General features: G+C 35.2%; 1 protein-coding gene across 6 annotated transcripts in view; it reads right to left on the bottom strand.

Annotated features, from left to right (window-relative positions):
- Positions 1–13034, bottom strand: part of ADK (adenosine kinase) — a 569627-nt gene that overhangs the window by 474908 nt on the left and 81685 nt on the right. The window contains exon 6 of one of the 6 annotated variants that reach the window (XR_008698606.1): positions 1343–2859. The exons of the other annotated variants lie outside the window; for them this stretch is intronic. The gene's annotated coding sequence lies outside the window, so the exon portion shown is untranslated. Of the gene's footprint in view, positions 1–1342; positions 2860–13034 lie in introns of those variants that run through there. 6 annotated transcript variants of the gene reach the window in all.

The following is a 13034-nucleotide window of genomic DNA, read 5'->3' as shown; positions in this document are numbered from 1 at the left end:
TGTGCTATGACCAGTGCGTTCTCTTAGCAAAACTCTATTAGCCTTTGCCCTGCTTCATTCTGTACTCCAAGACCAAATTTGCCTGTTACTCCAGATGTTTCTTGACTTTCTACTTTTGATTTCCAGTCCCCTATAATGAAAAGGACATCTTTTGGGGAGTGTTAGTTCTAGAAGGTCTTGTAGGTCTTCATAGAACCATTCAACTTCAGATTCTTCATCATTATTGGTAGGGACACAGACTTGGATTATTGTGATATTGAATGGTTTGCCTTAGAAACGAACAGAGATCATTCTGTCATTTTTGAGACTGCATCCAATTACTGCATTTCGGACTTTTTTGTTGACTATGATGGCTACTCCTCTTTTTCTAAGGGATTCTTGCCCACAGTAGTAAATATAATGGTCATCTGAGTTAAATGCATCCATTCCAGTTCATTTTAGTTCACTAATTCCTAAAATGTCGATGTTCACTCTTGCCATCTCCTGTTTCACCACTTTCAATTTGCCTTGATTTGTGGACCTAACATTCCAGGTTCCTATACAATATTGCTCTTTACAGCATTGTATTTTACTTCAAGTAAATTATTTGCAACAAAAGATCAATGAACTTCACTTGAACTAAAAAGCTCTGGATAAAGTTTCAGATATCTTATCCTTCCCCACTAAAAAAACAAAGAGGTAGAAAGCAAAAAAAGACTACTACCATTTTTTTCTGAACAATTTTATACTGAAACTCAGAAACTATATTCAGAGGAATTACAAAACAGACTAAAAGAGAAGTAGTTAAAGAAACTATTTGCTTAATGGATAATAATGAAATAGCAAAGTACTAATCTTAGCCCAGTCTATTCTCTTGGCAAAACTCTATTAGCCTTTGCTATTCTGTATACCAAGGCCAAATTTGCCTGTTACCCCAGGTGTTCCTTGACTTCCTACTTTTGCATACCAGTCCCCTGCTGCAATTCATGGGGTCGCAAAGAGTCGGACATGACTGAGCAAATGAACTGAACTGAACTGAACTGAATCTTAGCCTGCAATGACACGTGAAAGACAGCTAAGCTTCCCTAAGATCAGAAGCTAGTTCAAGAGTATTTTTATGAACATTATCATACTCAAAAAAACCTACTTCACAACTAAGCTTTATGGTCCCTTATAGTTCAAAAACTTTTTCACATATATGTGCAGCTGTGCTCAATCATGTCCAACTCTTTGTGACCCCATAGACTGTAGCCCACCAGGCTCCAGTATATATTTCACATATATAATTTCATCTAATCCTCATTAAACCTCATAAGATAAAGCAAAAGTATCTTTATTTTACAAATGAAAATGTTATATTCAGGAGACAAAGTGAATAACCCAAGAATGATAGCATACCAACTAAAACTACATTTCCCAGAATTCTTTTCCCTGTGTGGTTTTAAGTTGGGATTAACTACAAGAGAAATTTATGTACAATTTGGGAGGTACAAGTGAAACATCAGCCGTTTCACTCCAAAGGCAGCTACTGGTTTAGAGGTAGTAAAGACAGAAAGGTATGGGTAGAATTCCAACTTATTTTTATTTATCCCCACTCCACCTCCAGCTCACCTTCCCAACCAGGCCCAAACTCATCACCAAATCCTCTACTGAAAATACACTGAAGTAGTAGCTTCAGAGAGCCAACAATGCACCAACTCTCTTCACAGTTCACTCCAACAGCTGGGCGTGCCTAGTTGCTTCTTGAAAGCTCCAATTCCTTAACCCACACACCAGGACTGGTTTGTGATTTTTCTCTAATCCTTTTTGGTCCTTTATTTCCCTAGTTTTTCTCACAATGAATAAGGTTTACTCCCTATAATAGGTTTCTTATTACTCATAGTGGAACTGACTCTTAACTGATACACCAAGGTTACAATCTGTAGCAAAACATATATTAACCCTGTTTCTTCTAACACTAAGTCTAGAGCACCTTATATTTCATCAAAACAACAGGTGGCAATTTAGGATAAATCCTTTGAGGCTTTAAGGTTTCACCACTAATACCATACATTTTTCATTCATCTAACATATACACATGAATATATGACCAAGTCTAATACTAAAATTATCTCATAAAGGAGAAGAACTCATAAAGGAGTTCTTCTCCTTTATGACAGGGCTAATAATTTTCTTTTAAACAATAAAACATTTACACAAACAGTTCTAAAGTTTCATAATCCAAGTATAACAACAGATAAGAAGAAACTATGAAATTCTAGAATTCTAAACTGATAACACATTCAAAAATTCACCAAAAGGGTGAACTCTGGTCACAGATTAGTTTAGAACCATTTTTTCAGTTCAGTTCAGTTGCTCAGTCGTGTCCGACTCTTTGCGACCCCATGAACTGCAGCATGTCAGGCCTCCCTGTCCATCACCAACTCCCAGAGTCCACCCAAACCCATGTCCATCAAGTCAGTGATGCCATCCAACCATCTCATCCTCTGTCATCCCCTTCTCCTCCTCCCTTCAATCTTCCCCAGCATCAGGGTCTTTTCCAGTGAGTCAGCTCTTTGCATCAGGTGGCCAAAGTACTGGAGTTTCAGCTTCAGCATCAGTCCTTCCAATGAACACCCAGGACTGATCTCCTTTAGGATGGGCTGGTTGGATCTCCTTGCAGTTCAAGGGACTCTCAAGAGTCTTCTCCAACACCACAGTCCAAAAGCATCAATTCTTCAGAGCTCAGCTTTCTTTATAGTCCAACTCTCACATCCATACATGACCACTGGAAAAACCACAGCCTTGACTAGACAGACCTTTATTGACAAAGTAATGTCTCTGCTTTTTAATATGCTGTCTAGGTTGGTCATAACTTTCCTTCCAAGGAGTAAGCTGTAACTGGAGAAGGAAATGACAAACCATTTCAGTATTCTTGCCTTGAGAACCCCATGAACAGTATGAACCATTTGTAGTTGCCTGAAATAAATTCAGTCAATGCTAGTTTGGGATTCTTACAAAAGTCACCTGATTAGTTTACAAAAAAAAGGGAACAAAGAATCTGAAATTACATTTAGTACTTATTCCTGGAGGCACAGCTTCAGAACCACACATGGTAATATTATTATATGGTACCTTTTAAAGATCAACTTAAAAAGCAATACAGTGAACAGTTACTGTACAAAGATCATGACTATATATTTAAAAATCAATTAAAAAATATTTCCCCAACAACAACACAAAATGTTTCCCATATAAGAGGCATTGGTGGCTTAGAATAAAATGTCCTATGAAAGTATTATACATGAAATCAAACAACTTGGATCAAAGAAGACTGCTGTGTTCTAGAGAAAACAGTTCTAGTGGTGATTAGATTATGAAAATTCTGGATATTCAAACAAATAACAAGTAAAAAAGGAAAAATAATTTTAATATCATTTCACATAATATATGATTGTAAAACATATATAATGAAACTAAATTACAAGTACAAATTTGACATTTTGTAAACTTCTCTAAAAGTTTTTAGAATCAAGTTGGCCAAAAGGCTTTGTATTATACCCTCTCCTTGGAAGAATAAGTGCCTTGTATTTGGAATTCATATACACGCAGCATTTATTTGATTGACTGTCCTCAACTCACTTAGTGAGTCTGAGGTAATTCCTAAAACCATAATACTGTAAAATTAATTAGCCATTGAGCCTTGATACAGTTGAGTTCATTATAATCAGTGAATCTGCCAATGAGTATCAACTCCTTTTATTAAAAAAAAAAAATCATATTCTCAAGGAGCTGCTTGGTGTGATAAAAAAGCAATTAACTGGGAATCAGGAGATTTGGATTCTGGTCCAATGCTGTATTTAAAGGGCAGGGTAACCCAATTCTAGGGCTCATTTCTAGAATCTTGCATTCTTTAATGTAAAAGATATAAAACACTAACCATGTAACCTTGTTGCTGGTCCTCAATGTTCTTTATTTTAGTTTTGACTTTTCACTTCCCAGGCTTTCTTTTTTCTCTTTGATATTTGCAATGAACAAAATCTATCAGCTTTATAGGCAAATATTCTTATATTACTCTTACAAAACAATCCTGATATTTTCAAAGAATTACTAAGTCACAACATTAATAATAATGAATTTAGGAACATATCAGACAGATGCTATTGATTTGTCTCCAACGGCCCTGAACATGTTTTCAAACGTGCCACTTAAATACTTAAAAATCTTCCCTACTGGTTAATAAACTGGGCTTGTTAGCAACTCTAAGAAATTTTAATGTTTTGACACTGAATCAAAGATTAAGGTCAAACAGTGTCTTTCCCCCGTGGCTCAGACCGTAAAGAGTCTGCCTGCAATGCAGGAGACCCAGGTAACATCCCTAGGTGGGGAAGATTCCCCTGGAGGAAGGAAATGGCAACCCATTCCAATATTCTTGCCTGGAAAATCAGGGATGGAGGATATAGTCCATTGGAGGCTATAGTCCATGGGGTCACAAAGAGTCGGACATGACTGAGTGATTTCACTTTCTTTCCAATACTTCTACTTCATACCTCTTACATAATTCATTCATTTTCTCCCATTTCATCATAACCCTAAACTGATAAAAACTTAAATATATTATACTATTGCAAGACAAAATTTTAAATTCAAGGACTAATTCTAACAAATTAATATAATTTTCGACATAAAAAAATAGTCAATAAGGAGAATTCATTCAGTAACAAAAAGTAAAATATATTCCATATCTAGAAGAGCATGAACTGTTCTAGAGGTAAAGGTAAAAATTCACCCTTTATCTTGGCAACTATATTTGAAAGCCAAGTAAATAAATGTGAATCTCTTCTAAAAAGAGGCTTTCCCCATGCTTTATGGAGTATAGGAAACTGAAAAACAATTCTCAGATATCAAGTTACTTCTGTATGTGCTAAATGGCATGAATTCTTTTGAATTTACTTATATTTGCCTTTGAAATTTATCTCTTACTCAAGCCAACTTTTATCTTTCCTTATCTGAATCTTTATGATCTGATCTCAATATTCTGGTCAATGTAATATAGATTTAGATATTCATAAATTAAAACAGAAGAGTTCTATTTCCTAAAACTGTAGATGCCCAACAGTTAGAGAATGCACTATTACAAAGTCTCCAATTACAAAACTTTTAAAATGTGAACTATTAATTGGGGAGTAAGTCTGCATTGATAAATGTTTCTCTTTAAACACTGCCTAGCATAGCAACTGGTAAGTAGGTGAAAAAATACTTATTCAATGAAATACTGATATTTTTCTCATTTAAGTATCTCTACCTAGAAAACTAAAACTCTATAAGACTGAGAAAACTCTGTAGAAGACTAATGAAACCAGTTCATTATTGGATCACATACAGTGCAAAGTATAAACTCTATAGTTTTGGATTAATCAGATCCCAAATTTAATTTCTTGGCCTTCCCCACTTAAAAATCACCTCTCAGTATCTTCAGTACATAGAAAAACAGCAACTTGAGAAAAGCCATTATGCTTAAAACAAATAAGTGTCGCCTTCGTTGCTGACCAATCTTCCCTGTTTTCGTGCATGTCAGTCTTCCCCAAACAAGGAAATAACAAGTACAAGTGAGAAGCACAAGTAACTAAACGTATATGGAGTCTGAATTATGACATCTTGGGTACTAAGACTATTTTAAGTAAAAGCATACTTAATATTTACCACAAAGTAATATCAAAATGATGTTATTATACTCTCCTATTGGCATACAAAGAACTAATGTAGACTTTCAATAGGTCAGTTAATTTAATGTTGCATTTTTACAATTTAAATCAAGATTTTCAGCAGATTATAATTAAAAGGCAAATAATACTGTTTTATAGGAAAAAAGCATAGAATTATTAATTTGGATCTTTTTTTTTTAATAGCTATACCTCTTATATTTTTAAAAGCTTGGTCTTAAACATAAAGAGATCTCAGCTATTTTAAGTATAAAATACAAATGAAATTATTTACAAGCAGCTTTCATGAAGGGCTGCTGCTGAAGTTTTTTAAACTAATATTCTGCTCTGACAGTGGCATACCCAACTGAAAGTTTTCTTAGGTGTACAGGTCAAAAACTACAGAGAACCAACAGTCAAAAGAATTTATCAAAAGAATTAATCAACCAATGCCAAATCAATCAAGCATGTGCTAACAAGTTTAAGATCCTTGTTGCATAAGCACTAGTTATTAAGAAAGAGGACTTCATGTTGCACTAAAAAAAAATTAAGTTGTGTCATTTCAACCTTTAGACCCTTATTTTTATGTTTACTAACTTAGATCACTAATTATGATCATAAAGTTGAAAAAGTTCATCCTAAAACAGATAACATATTTAATAACCAATTTAAATTTAGGGAATTTATCACTTCTTTCATTCTTTTTTCTGGTTACAGAATTAACACAACCCATTAGAGAAGATTTAAAACACACATAAAAGGAAAAAAACAAAATTCACCCATAATCCTACCACCCACAGATCTACTATTCTACAACAGTTCTCTTCTATGATATCTGTAAGCCAGCTTTTTCAATTACTTAATCATTGTGATATTAAATATTTTCCTAAAAACATGTTAACAACTGCATAATATTCTATACAGTTAACTATTTAATTGCACTGGAAAAAGAAAATAAATCAATTAAGATTAATCCAAGGGTATGGCACTTGCCTTTTAAGACAGTTGAAAAATTTGTATTTTCTGTAAAATGTGTATATATTAAGTATTTAAATCCTAATAAGATTCTAAACATAATAAAAGCTATATATGACAAACCAACCTAGATAGCATGTTCAAAAGCAGAGACATTACTTTGCCAACAAAGGTTTGTCTAGTCAAGGCTATGGTTTTTCCTGTGGTCATGTATGGATGTGAGAGTTGGACTGTGAAGAAGGCTGAGCGCCGAAGAATTGATGCTTTTGGACTGTGGTGTTGGAGAAGACTCTTGAGAGTCCCTTGGACTGCAAGGAGATCCAACCAGTCCATTCTGAAGGAGATCAGCCCTGGGATTTCTTTGGAAGGAATGATGCTAAAACTGAAACTCCAGTACTTTGGCCACCTCATGCAAAGAGTTGACTCACTGGAAAAGACTCTAATGCTGGGAGGGATTGGGGGCAGGAGGAGAAGAGGATGACCGAGGATGAGATGGCTGGATGGCATCACTGACTCGATGGACGTGAGTCTGGGTGAACTCCGGGAGTTGGTGATGGACAGGGAGGCCTGGCGTGCTGCGATTCATGGGGTCACAAAGAGTCGGACACAACTCAGCGACTGATCTGATCTGATCTGATCTGATGACAAACCCACAGCAAACATTATCCTCAATGGTGAAAAATTGAAAGCATTTCCTCTAAAGTCAGGAACAAGACAAGGGTGCCTACTTTCACCACTACTATTCACATAGTTTTGGAAGTTTTGGCCACAGCAATCACAGCAGAAAAAGAAATAAAAGGAATCCAACATGGAAAAGAACAAATAAAACTCTCACTGTTTGCAGATGACATGATCCTCCACATAGAAAACCCTAAAGACGCCACAAGAAAATTACTAGAGCTAATCAATGAATATAGTAAAGTTGCAGGATATAAAATCAGCACACAGAAATCCCTTGCATTCCTATACACTAATAATGAGAAAATAGAAAGAGAAATTAAGGAAACAATTCCATTCACCACTGCAACAAAAAGAATAAAATACTTAGGAATATATCTACCTAAAGACACTAAAGACCTATATATAGAAAACTATAAAACACTGGTGAAAGAAATCAAAGAGGACACAAATAGATGGAGAAATATACCATGTTCATGGATCAGAAGAATCAATATAGTGAAAATGAGTATACTACCCAAAACAATCTATAGATTCAATGCAATCCCTATCAAGCTACCAATGGTATTTTTCACAGAGGTAGAACAAATAATTTCACAATTTGTATGGAAATACAAAAAACCTCAAATAGCCAAAGCAATCTTGAGAAAGAAGAATGGAACTGGAGGAATCAACCTGCCTGACTTCTGACTCTACTACAAAGCCACAGTCATCAAGACAGTATGGTACTGGCACAAAGACAGAAATATAGATCAATGGAACAAAATAGAAAGCCCAGAGATAAATCCACACACCTATGGACACCTTATCTTTGACAAAGGAGGCAAGAATATACAATGGATTAAAGACAATCTCTTTAACAATTGGTGCTGGGAAAACTGGTCAACCACTTGTACAAGAATGAAACTAGAACACTTTCTAACACCATACACAAAAATAAACTCAAAATGGATTAAAGATCTAAACATAAGACCAGAAACTATAAAACTCTTAGAGGAGAACATAGGCAAAATACTCTCCAACATACATCACAGCAGGATCCTTTATGACCCACCTCCCAGAATATTGGAAATAAAAGCAAAAATAAACAAATGGGACCTAATTAAACTTAAAAACTTCTGCACATCAAAGGAAACTATAGCAAGGTGAAAAGACAGCCTTCAGAATGGGAGAAAATAATAGTAAATGAAGCAACTGACAAACAACTAATCTCAAAAATATACAAGCAACTCCTGCAGCTCAATTCCAGAAAAATAAAAGACCCAATCAAAAAATGGGCCAAAGAACTAAATAGACATTTCTCCAAAGAAGACATACAGATGGCTAACAAACACATGAAAAGATGCTCAACATCACTCATCATCAGAGAAATGCAAATCGAAACCACTATGAGGTACCATTTCACGCCAGTTAGAATGGCTGCGATCCAAAAGTCTACAAGCAATAAATGCTGGAGAGGGTGTGGAGAAAAGGGAACCCTCTTACACTGTTGGTGGGAATGCAAACTAGTACAGCCACTATGGAGAACAGTGTGGAGATTCCTTAAAAAACTGCAAATAGAACTGCCTTATGACCCAGCAATCCCACTGCTGGGCATACACACTGAGGAAACCAGAATTGAAAGAGACACGTGTACCCCAATGTTCATCGCAGCACTGTTTATAATAGCCAGGACATGGAAGCAACCTAGATGTCTATCAGCAGATGAATGGATAGAAAGCTGTGGTACATATACACAATGGAGTATTACGCAGCCATTAAAAAAATACATTTGAATCAGTTCTAAGGAGGTGGATGAAACTGGAGCCTATTATACAGAGTGAAGTAAGCCAGAAAGAAAAACACCAATACAGTATACTAATGCATATATATGGAATTTAGAAAGATGGTAATGATAACCCTGTATGCAAGACAGCAAAAGAGACACAGATGTATAGAACAGTCTTTTGGACTCTGTGGGAGAAGGAGAGGGTAGGATGATTTGGGAGAATGGCATTGAAACATGTATAATATATTTGAAACGAACTGCCAGTCCAGGTTCGATGCATGATACAGGATGCTTGGTGCTGGTGCACTGGGACGACCCAGAAGGATGGTACGGGGAGGGAGGAGGGAGGGGGTTCGGGATGGGGAACACGTGTATACCTGTGGTGGATTCATGTTGATGTATGGCAAAACCAATACAATATTGTAAAGTAAAAAAAATAAATAAATAAATCCTAATAAGATTCTAGACTCCTTTCCAACATCTTTTTTAAATTTAAATAAAGAAAGTAAAGCAAAGCGTAACCTAGAAAACATGCAATTTTTTAATGCTGTTGTTGCTGCTGCTGCTAAGTCACTTCAGTCGTGTCCAACTCTGTGCGACCCCATAGACAGCAGCCCACCAGGCTCCCCCATGCCTGGGACTCTCCAGGCAAGGACACTGGGTTGCCATTTCCCCCATCCCTGGGGCTCTCCAGGCAAAGACACTGGGTTGCCATTTTCTTCTCCAATGCATGAAAGTGAAAAGTGAAAGTGAAGTTGCTCAGTTGTGTCTGACTCTTAGCGACCCCATGGACTGCAGCCCACCAGGCTCCTCGGTCCATGGGATTTTCCAGGCAAGAGTACTGGAGTGGGGTACCATTTTAATGCTAAATAGTGACAAAAGAAAAGGTCTAACCAAAAAATCTGCTTCAATCAATAATGCAACTGTATTTTCCTGTCATATCATACAATTTTTCGTAGAGTATTTGCATTAAATTAAAAATTTGAGCTATTAATCTTTCATCACACTACACACCTTTAAGAGTTTCTCTACTAATTATGACAAATTTGAGCTAAATACCTACCTCTCTTTTCCAGTCTCTGGAATGGCCTAATAATACTCGTTTTAACCACAGCTGGCAAAGATTAGGAACATACCTAATTTTCCTACACAGCTAATTATGGAGAAATGGTAGAAAAATAGTAACTCCAATATACTTTTAGTGATAAATGTTAACTTATAAAAATAATTATTATATAATATATTCAAAGAGAAATAATCTATAAGAAGAATGCAAATACAGAAGATTTTCCATTGTGAGAAGAAAAAATCATCTATCCAAATCTAACACATTCAAGGTGAAAATATAATGTGAAACCCTCAATCTTTTGTTTCTAAATTCAGTCATAAAGAGTGGTATTAAAATTCATGTGGCCTAAAGTCAAGCAAAACTTCTTCACTGAGAACTACAACGCACTGCTGAGAGTAATTAAAGAAGAATTAAACACTGTTAAGATGTCGCTTTTCTCTGAAATAGATTCAACATCCCCATGATAATCCCAAAAGGTCTCTGCGAGGAAACTGATAAGCTGATTCTAAAATAAAAGGCAATGTAAAGGATCTAGTATATTCAAAGTAAACTCATAAAAGAACAAAGTTCAAGGACTTAGAGCAACTGACTTCAATATTTACTATACTGTGTTACTGGCACAGAATGACAAGTAAATCAACAGAACAGAATAAATCCATATTTCTAAGGTTATTTGATTTTTCAGCAAGGGCATCAAAGCAATTCAGTGGACAAGTAAAGTCTATTCAGCAAATGGTGCTGAAGTAACTAGATATCCATCCAGGTAAAAAAAAATGAACCTCAACATCTACCTCACATCATAGACAAATATTAACACATAACAGATCACAGACCTAAACAAAAAAAGCTCAAATCACAGTTTTTAAAGAAAAATATAAAAGTATCTTCATAAATTGAGGGCAGGCAAAAGTTTTTTAGAGGAACATAGAAAGCAATAATCATAAAGGCAAAAACTGATAAATTAGACTTTATAAAAATTTAAAACTTCCTTACCAAAAGAAACTATTAAGGGGAAAAGGTATGCCTGGGACTGCTGACATAGTCTGGAACCCAGAATATATACAGAATGTCAACAACTCATCAATAAAAAGACAAAACAATCCAATGTTTTTCATCAGCAAAAGATTTTACAGATTCTTCACCAAAGAAAATACATATGGCCAATTAGCAAATGAAAAAATGCTCAATATCAATTGTCACCATGGAAATGAAAATTAAACCACAATGAAATGCAACTACATACCCACCAAAATACCTAAAATTAGCAAGACCATCGAACACCAAATGTTGATGAGGATGTTGAGCAACTAGAACTCTCACATATCGCTGTCAGGAATGTAAAACAGTCCTGCTTCAGAAGAAAATCTAGTCGTTCCTTATAGAACCAAATATAATGTTACCCTATATCCTAGTGACTCAGCAGCAAATCTACTCTTGAGTAATTTTCCATGAGAAATAAAAACATGTTCACCAAAAGACTTGTACAAAAATATTAACAGCAACTTTATTCATAGCAGCCAAAATGAAAGTAAATAGCCTAGATGTCCACCAATAAGAGAACAGATAAACCATGGAATGTTAATAAGCAATAAAAAGAAATTAATTCATACAACATGAAAGAAGCTAAAAACATACTGAGTGAAAGAAGCACTATATAAAACAGAACAGACATATGACTCCATTAGTAAGAAATTTCAGAACAGGAAAACCTTAATCTATAGTTGAAAAGAATCATAATATTCCTTTCGGAGGGTAGGAGCAGAGAGTGACTACAAAGAGGAAGAAGGGAAGAATTTTCAGGGGTGATGATAATGTTCTTGATAGAGAACTGGGTCACAAACATTCATGTATCTGTCAAAACTCAGCAAATGTACACTGAAGATTTGTGTGTTTCAATGTATGAAAATTTTTACATGTAAATACAAAAAACTTTAAAAGACTGAACTCTAGGTGATGGTATGCATGTTTAAATACTTATGGGGAAACATACTGATGTCTGCAATTTACTTTTGAGATACATTCAAAAAGCAGATGAAGTCATGGATGGACAAAAGAATGGACAGGTAAAAAAGTAAGTAGAGTAAAATGTCAATGATAAAATCTAGGTGGTGAGTATATGGTTAATTATATACTGTACATTTTCCATAATAAAGTCAAAGAAAAACATCAGTCTATCCTTGAGGGTCAACTATATCATAGATGGCTAGAGAAATTGTAAATGAATGACATTAATATGGGTTACATATTAAATAATATCAAAATATTTACACTATTGCAGTTTTCTGGTATTTTTAATATTGGTCATAGTACTGGAGTGGGTACCCTTGTCCCTTCTCCAGGGGATCTTCCCAACCAGAAATCAAACCAGGGTCTCCTGCATTGCAGGCGGATTCTTTACTAGTTGAGCTACCAGGAAAGCCCCAAAGAACTTCTAGGTTGACTACCTAATTCCCAAACCAAAAATGCTCTGCTATAAGACCTATAAATAACAAGCAATCAACCAATGGTACAGTTACAATCATGTACACTCATTCACAATTTCTGGTTGTAAAGAAAAAAATTATATAAAACTCCTTGACAATAAATTTGAGAACCCGCTTGGAGATCATAATTAAATGAATTATGATTATAATTAAATGAATCATAATTAAATGAATTTTATAACAAATATAAAAACACTGGTAAAAGGCTAATATTAACAATGGGATATACCAACATTAAGAACTCTTAAAGAAATCCTTTCCCTACACATTGAGCCTACCATTTTATGATTAATATGATGAAAGGCTAACATAATAATGGGATATATCAATTGTAGGAACTCTTAAAGAAATCCTTTCCCTGCACACCGAGCCTACCATTTGATGATTTACACTTTCTACAA

This window comes from Bubalus kerabau, chromosome 1 (genome assembly GCF_029407905.1).
Source record: "Bubalus kerabau isolate K-KA32 ecotype Philippines breed swamp buffalo chromosome 1, PCC_UOA_SB_1v2, whole genome shotgun sequence".
Classification (NCBI taxonomy): domain Eukaryota; kingdom Metazoa; phylum Chordata; class Mammalia; order Artiodactyla; family Bovidae; genus Bubalus; species Bubalus kerabau.
This window is presented reverse-complemented; position numbering and strand designations above follow the sequence as displayed.